This window comes from Lipotes vexillifer, unplaced genomic scaffold (genome assembly GCF_000442215.2).
Source record: "Lipotes vexillifer unplaced genomic scaffold, Lipotes_vexillifer_v1.1 scaffold605, whole genome shotgun sequence".
Classification (NCBI taxonomy): domain Eukaryota; kingdom Metazoa; phylum Chordata; class Mammalia; order Artiodactyla; family Lipotidae; genus Lipotes; species Lipotes vexillifer.
The window spans coordinates 928,640-936,520 of record NW_006774406.1 but is presented as its reverse complement, the minus strand read 5'-3'; the positions used below and the strand labels follow the sequence as shown (position 1 = coordinate 936,520).

The 7,881-nt window shown below is 44.6% G+C and overlaps 1 pseudogene; it reads right to left on the bottom strand.

Annotated features, from left to right (window-relative positions):
- Nucleotides 1-630: 630 nt before the first annotated feature.
- On the bottom strand, nt 631-1,029 carry LOC103072454 (protein LDOC1 pseudogene; annotated as a pseudogene).
- Nucleotides 1,030-7,881: the final 6,852 nt, after the last annotated feature.

Genomic DNA, 7,881 nt, shown 5'->3' with positions numbered 1-7,881 from the left:
TTATTTTACCAGACATCAGAATATGCACTTAGAATTTTTTCTCACAGTTGTGTTCCTGTGGAGATATACATTTGGTCTTACTCATCTGTTTCTCCTGTAACCCCAAGTACAGTCCCCAACCTATGGTGCTGTAAGATATACATTTACATTTTAAAAGTAAATACGTTTTCCATATACTGTTCAGCGCCTAGACTTTTCTGATAAAAGGCACAGTCTCTGAGCCTGTTGTGGTTTCAGAACAGAAACGAAGCATGTGAAAAACAGGTTCCTGGGGCAGGAGTGTCAATATTTGTCTGCCAGCCACGCGAACCCTGGCAGCTGTCTCTGGACCTGAGGTCTCCAAATCGGTGTCCCTGGGCGTGTGACAAGCTCAGGCACTTCCCAGGCTGGCACAGATCGTCCAAGGCGGGCAGCAGCAGTTTTCAGAGACGGCAGGTGGCAGGGGCGCGATTCGGGGTGGTCCGTTCAAGTGCTAACAGGTCCCCCGCCAGTGGCCGCGTTGCTGGGCCGAGTGCAAAGGCAGCGGGGCTTCCTCGCAAGGGTCGGGCCCAGCAGGTGGGGACTGGAGAACTCTTCGTGAGTCACGGCCAAGCACGACCCGGTCCGTGGGACTCGCAGCCCTGCCGTTTCCTACCCGTTCCTGCCAAAGGCCCGCTTCAGCGCGTCCACGAAGCCCTCGTAATGCGCCAGGATGGGGCTCTCCCTCTCGATGTAGGGAACAACCCACTCCTCGGCCGGCCCACTGAGGCGGCTGATTAAAAACGCCACCTTGAGGGTGTCGTTCGAGAACCTGGCCTCAAAGAACCTCATGTAAGAGGCCGCTTGGATCAAAAATTCGGGAAGCCGGGCGGAATCGCCTTTGAACGTCTCGGGAAAATCCACCGGGCAGGCGGGCGGGCGCACCTGGGCCAGCAGGTTGGCTTTCTCGCACAGGACCCGCCGCACCTGGTCCATGAGCTCTTTGTTCTCCTTGCGCAGCGCACGGTTCTGGGTCAGGAGGTCCTGCATCATGATAGCCAGCGCGTCCATCACCGCCCGCCGGATTCCATCACCGCCCGCCGGATTCCGTCCCCGCCGCCGCGCCGCCGGAAGTGCGTGTCGCTCAGGGGCGGGTCCCGGGGGTCCCGGCGGCGGCGCGTCCGGCCTCCGCGGTCCAGGCCGGGCTTATGCCCGAGCGCCGGCAGGCAGCGTCGCCGGGACTACTGGCAGGAAAAGCAGCATCCGGCAGGCCTGAAGCAGACGGGCGGCGGCCACAGAGGAAATTTGGAGTAGACTGGGGGCCGAGCCGAGGGACGCAGCGCCGCGCTCGGCGGAGGAATCTGATGCCGTGGCTGCGCTCAGCAACTTCCGGTGGGCTCCGTCCGCGACTTCCTGTAGGCTTCGTATGCGACTTCCGGGAGGCTCAGTCCGCGGCCGGCGAGCAGGTGCTTAAAGGGGAAGCTGTCTGCTCAGGGGTGGCGCGTCACTGGGTAGCTGCGGCTTCGCCCGCCCCTCCCGAGCTGCGAAGCAGTCGCAGAGTTTTTTGAAGTTCCATATTCCTGGCTGTTCGCATGTTACGCTCAAGGCTTCACAGCCACGAGGAGGCAGTTCTAATGAAGCCCTCTGTGCCTGCAGAGTAGACCATCCCTTGGGGCTTCCAACTTGACGGAACAAGGAGCATCTCTCCTATCCGGAGTGCCTCCCAGGTGCCAGAAGCCTTATCCTATCTCATCTAAGTCTCCCGACTCTGTGAAGCCCATGCTGGGTTTCTAGTTTGTTTGTTTTTGTTTTCCTGAGGACACAAGCAGCTCAGAGAGTATACAAATTTATTCTGGCTGCAAAGTCGGTGGTACGTTGGTGAAGGCTTCCTGAGTGTCAGGTGATTGAGGATGAACTTAAACTTAAGGTGGCGGCAGGGTCTGTAGATTGGAAGGAGCCCTGTTGAGATGAACGCCATCTGTATTTATATGAATGAGAGGAACAGATTCCATCTGGTCCAATTCAGCCACCGTTTACTGGCGCTGGCTGTGAGCTCTGCTTCTTTACTGTAATTAGGTTCTGCTCTGACCTCCTTCCTATCTAACCAGTCTCCTATTTTTTCCATCAGTATGACGTGCTAGGTAAAGAAAACGTCAACCTTTGTGTGTGTGTGTGTCTGTGTGTCTCCAACCAGCGAGTCATTAAGCACGTTGTCTACCAAGAACCACTCTCAGGCTCTGGGACTTCAGCTATGTCCCACTGTTTCCATATTTGAGGCGCTCAAAGATTGACCCCGAGGATCCTCCCATGCCAGAACCACCCGAGGTGAAACTGTGGGGAGGAAATTTCAGGAGCGGGTATTGCTGTGTGGTTCAGTGACTAAGAAACCCAAATAACATATCTTGATGAGTAGTTACATTTATATTTAAGAATATAATTTTTGACTTTTTAGAAATGAGAAGTGATACTTTTTGCCAGAATCCTCCGTTTGTCATTTACATGGAGATGGTAGGTTTTGATTCTGGCTTTTGATCGCTGTACTTTTATTTGGTATTTTACTGTTGGAGACTAGTTTGTATTAATAAAATAATGTTTCCTAATAAAGCTGCAGGTCATAAATTGTGCTAAAACACTTTCAAAAACAAAGTACAAAAGTACTTGAGATCAGTTAATTAAAATATATGTACCTCAAGAAAGAAGAAAGTCAAATAACAAAAAAGTGGTTATCTTTGGGTGGTAAAATTTTTATTTTATATGTCTGCATTTTTGAAGTGACTTGATTTTACAATAAAATTTATTAAAAATGAAAGAAAACAGGAAATATAAAAGAAATGCTTTCTATTTTTAACACAGTTATCTAAAGGGAATTTTGGAAAGCACAGAGGATGAATGCCTAGCTTAACTGAGACTGCATTTCAGATCTCAGGCTTAATCTGAAAACATGTAGTATTCTTCTGTTCCTTTTTAGCTAGAAATTATTATTACTATTACTTTGCCAAGGAAAACGATAACGTCATCATATTCAGTTCATCTAAAAAAAGAAAGCCATTTACTGAGTCGGTATAACTTATGGAATTTCTCTGGAGCTACAGAGAGTATCAAAATGTCATTTAAAGTTTCAGAGCCAAAGTGAACTCTTAGTTTGTCCTCAATATAAGAAATACAAAATTTATGAACCCAAATACAAGACTGGGCAATCAGCTCAAAACACTGAGGATGTGCTGTCCACTAATAATACCGCATACATTCTTATGCACATATCATATGTTACAGTATACATTTAAAAAAACCCATGTTGCCAGATATATGATAGGTTATCTGGTCCAGAGCTTCTCTGTGCTGGGAGTTCTAGTTTTTTGTTGTTGTTTTTTAATCACTGATTTAATCTCTTTACTTGTTATATAGGTCTGTGCAGTTTTTCTATTCCTTCTTGAGTCAGTTTTGGTAATTTGTGTGTTTCTAGGACATTTTTCAATTTCATTTAATTTATTGGTGAACAATTATTCATAGCATTCTTTTATTTTTATTTGTGTAAAGTCGGTTGTAATGTCCCCATTTTCATTTCTGATTTTAGTTATTTGCATCTTCTTTTTTCTTTCTCAGTCTAGTTAAAGTTTGTCAATTTTGTTGATTTTTTCTAAGAACAGACATTTGGTTTCATTGATTCTCTATTTCACTTATTCTAGTCCTTATTATTTCCTTCCTTGTGCTAGCTTTGGGTTTAATTTGCTCTTCTTTTTCTAGTTCCTTAGAGTGTGTCTGGACCAAACTGGGTCCCCTCAAAATTCATATGTTGAAGCCCTGATCTTCAGTGTGACTGTATTTGAAAATAAGCATTTCAGGGAGGCAGTTAAGGTTAAATGAGGTCATAAGGGTGGTTCTGTTTCTCTGAAGAAACCTGACTAATTAATACATTCTTCTTTTAGTCATTTCTAATTCTTCTTTAATCAAGGGTATATTCATGGATATATTCTATAGAAAACTATCTTTCAAGTGTATACTACCAAAAAAAAATTCCTATGACAAATAAGAACCAGGACCATGAATTTTTTGTATGTGTGTGGTTCTGTGCATTCTCAAATGTTTTAAAAGGCTTAAGAGAAAATACATTGAATGATGGTACACACGTGCTTTGGACAGGGTTGTAGTGGAGGATGTTAAATTTATTAAATTTATTAAATTTGGGGCGGGGGGTGACTTTTGCCACTGTGGGACTTGCAAGTCCAAAACCTGTAGGGCAACCTGGCAGGCTGGAGATTCAGGGAAGAGTTGATGTTGCAGTTCTGAGTCTGAGATAAAAGCACAGGCAGAATTTTTGTGTTGTCGTCTGGAGACAGAAATCTTTCTTTGGGAAACTTCAGCGTTTGCTCATAAGGCCTTCAACTGATTGAATGAGGCCCACCTGTGTCATGGAGGGTAATCTCACTTTATTTTACTTTTTTTAAAGTGTTTTTAAAAAAATTTATTTTATCTATCTATTTTTGGCTGTGTTGGGTCTTCGTTGCTGCGTGCGGGCTTTCTCTAGTTGTGGCGAGCAGGGGCTACTCTTCGTTTTGGTGCGCGGTTTTCTCATTGTGGTGGCTTCTCTTGTTGCAGAGCATGGGCTCTAGGCACGCAGGCTTCAGTAGCTGTGGCACACAGGCTCAGTAGTTGTGGCTCGCGGGCTCTAGAGCACAGGCTCAGTAGTTGTGGCACAAGGGCTTAGTTGCTCCGCGGCATGTGGGATCTTTCTAGACCAGGGCTCGAGCCCGTGTCCCCTGCACTGTCAGGCACCAGTGTGCCACCAGGGAAGCCCTCTGCTCACTGTAAAGTCAGTGATTCTAAATGTCAATCACATCTAAAAAATACCTTCACAGCAACTTGAAAACCAGATGTTTGACCAAACAGTCACCATAATCTTGCCAGGTTGACACATAAAATCAGCTATGTAGAAATTTGATCATTTTAGAATAAAACTTGAAGACATTTGAAGAAATGGCCTAAACAAAAGTGAGCGTTTGTGAGAGAACTCATCTGAACGTTGTTTTTTATTTGACTCACAATTCTTGTAAAAAAGAAGTTAAATCAGGAATATTTCAATATAGTTACTTCCTTTAGGCAAGTAAATGCAGAACCATGTCCCTATCTGTGTGGGGTTAATCAGAATATATTTCAAACTGCTGAAAGCAATTATGACAAAGGACAGCGTGACTGTCTAATAAATGGTTGTTTTTGTTGTCCAGCATGTATCTTTATCACTTGTTCGCTCTCTTTGGGGGAATCATTTACAGTGACTCAAACTGAGTCAGGAAGTGAGATGTCCCCTGATGTCACACTAAAAAGACTTGTGAGACACATACTACAGGGGCTTGATGAATGGATAACCTGTGGAATTGAAATAGCATTTTAAATGGGTATAATTTTCTTGGCAGATATCCTTAGGAGATAGTCCTACTGCCTCCTGGAATGAATGGGCTTTGTTTTGACGTGGGCCCCATACTAAGGTAACAGTCTCTTTTGGTCATTTGTCAGTGTGTCTGGAACCCCAGCTATATTCACCAACTTTTATAGATTTGTTAGGGGAATCAATTGAGTAATGCATGTGAAAGCATTTTGGAAGCGATCAAAAATTAGAAAGCTGGGGCTTCCCTGGTGGCGCAGTGGTTGGGAGTCCGCCTGCCGATGCAGGGGGCACGGGTTCGTGCCCGGGTCTGGGGGGATCCCACATGCCGTGGAGCGGCTGGGCTCGTGAGCCATGGCCGCTGAGCCTGCGTGTCCGGAGCCTGTGCTCCGCAACGGGAGAGGCCACAGCAGTGAGAGGCCCGCGTACAGCAAAAAAAAAAAAAAAATTAGAAAGCTGATGATACAAGTAAGACAATGTTTTTACCAAAGCGATTATAAATGTCAGAGTATTTATCAGAGACCATTTGTTGGTTTCAAAGCTTTATACAATATTTAAATGAATTTTGGCATTTTTGGTGGGAGGGATGGTTTTATTGAATTTTTAGAGCTTTCCGTGTGGGAAGCAAAGCATTAAGGAATTCACTGAATTCAAGATATTAATAGCAGAGGCAATAATATGGCTTATATGACTCTCAGTTTAACAAGGTTAAGTGGTCCTTTAAAGGACAGAATTATGTGTCAGATTGTCCTAGGCACTAGGACACAACAATGAATAAAAACAGATACAGTTGCTGCTATTCTGGAGCTCGTGATTCCATGATTAAAAAAAACTGGGGCAGCATAGTAAAAGACAAATTATGACAGGGCACCCCAGTTGATACTGTGTAGTCAGAGAAGTGGGCCTTGAAGAAAGGGCACTTAAGTTGAGATCTGAAGGACATGAGGGCATTAACTAGGGAGGAGATGGGGATTTTCACAAAGGCAATTGGCAAGGTCTCTGGTGTCAGAGGAAGTATGGTATATTTGAAGACAACAATCCCAGCATATCTAGAGCACAGAGTGAAAGGGAAAACAGTACAAGATAGGGCTGGAGAAGGAGGCGGTGACTAGACAGTGCAGGTGCCCAGTGGGCTACGTTACAAATCTTGGTCTTCACCCTAAGAACAAGAGAAAGCCATTGAAGTTTTAATTAATAGGGCACATGATTATTTGTTTTGAAGAGATTACTCTGGCTATAGTTGGGGTCAGAGCAGATGTGAGGAGACCAACCAAAAGGCTGTTACAATTGTCCAAGCAAGGGATGATGGTAGCTTGGATTTGCAGAGTAGCAGGTGAAAAGAGAGAAGCAGACAGCTTTGGGAATTCTATAAGGGGTCACATGGACAGGATGTAGTGATGCATTGCATGCAGCAAAGGAAAAGCTTGTTGACTTCTTTTACTAAGATAGGAAATGCTGGAAGAGGATCATAGGTTTATCTTGGACATGTTGAGCCTGCCATTACTAATAACTGTAACCTTCCTTAATGTCAATTCCAACCACCCTATTACCACCACTTCTTATGGTTCCATCTCACTGTCTTTAGTACCCCTACTCCAATGTTGCTTTTCCCACCAGTACCTATAATCTATTGATCTCTCATGGTTTCATGGCTTCTCACTCTTATCTCATTGATGGCTTTATTCAATTTCTGTTCCTTCTGTAGTATCATTATCATCACCTCTTTGCATACATGCTCGACTCCCTTGACCTTCTCTTGCTTCATTCTCTCTTCTTGGAGAAAACACAATCCTACTTAAATTCAGTTCTCTACTTGCTCCTTACCTGCCCTCATTCTGGAGAAAAACACAAAGCCATGCTGAATGGGCTCAATTTATATGAGCATTAATATCAAACATACCCATAATGCTGCCTGAAAATCATACTGGCTTTCACTAGTACTCACTCTTCAGCTCTCCTTGGCGATTGTTTCATACCTACCACACCTCAAATCTTTCTTCTCCAATTCTCAGTCTAAGCGGATGAGCTGGCATCCCGCCGCACTGAGAAACAGAAGTAATCAGAAGAGAATGTCCATGAACTCTCGCCATCACATCTACCCGCCTGTAGGTGTCTGTAATCATTCCTTGTGCCTTTTCTTCTCTTATTACAGGGGAGCTAAGCTTACCCTAGCAAAGGCTAACCTCTTCACTTGTGGTCCCATTTCCTCCTAGGATGGGACCACCCCAGGGCAAGGGCAGCGCTCAGAAATTCTCTCCTCTCTCCCCTGCATCGCCACTCTTCTGCTCCACCAAAACCTTCTCTTGACCTCACTTTTCTCTCTGGCTAGTGTCCATTTTCTTTCCTCCTCTTAACAGGGAAACTCCGCAAATGAGTTGTTTGTATTCACTGTCTCTGTATTATCTCCTCTAATTCTCCATCCACTTTAATCAGACTTTCATACTTGGTACTTTACTCATCCTGAATGTATCAAGGTCACTGTGACCTCCATGTCAGTTTCAACCCTCATTTTATTGGACCCGTTGGTAGCATTTCAATGCCAG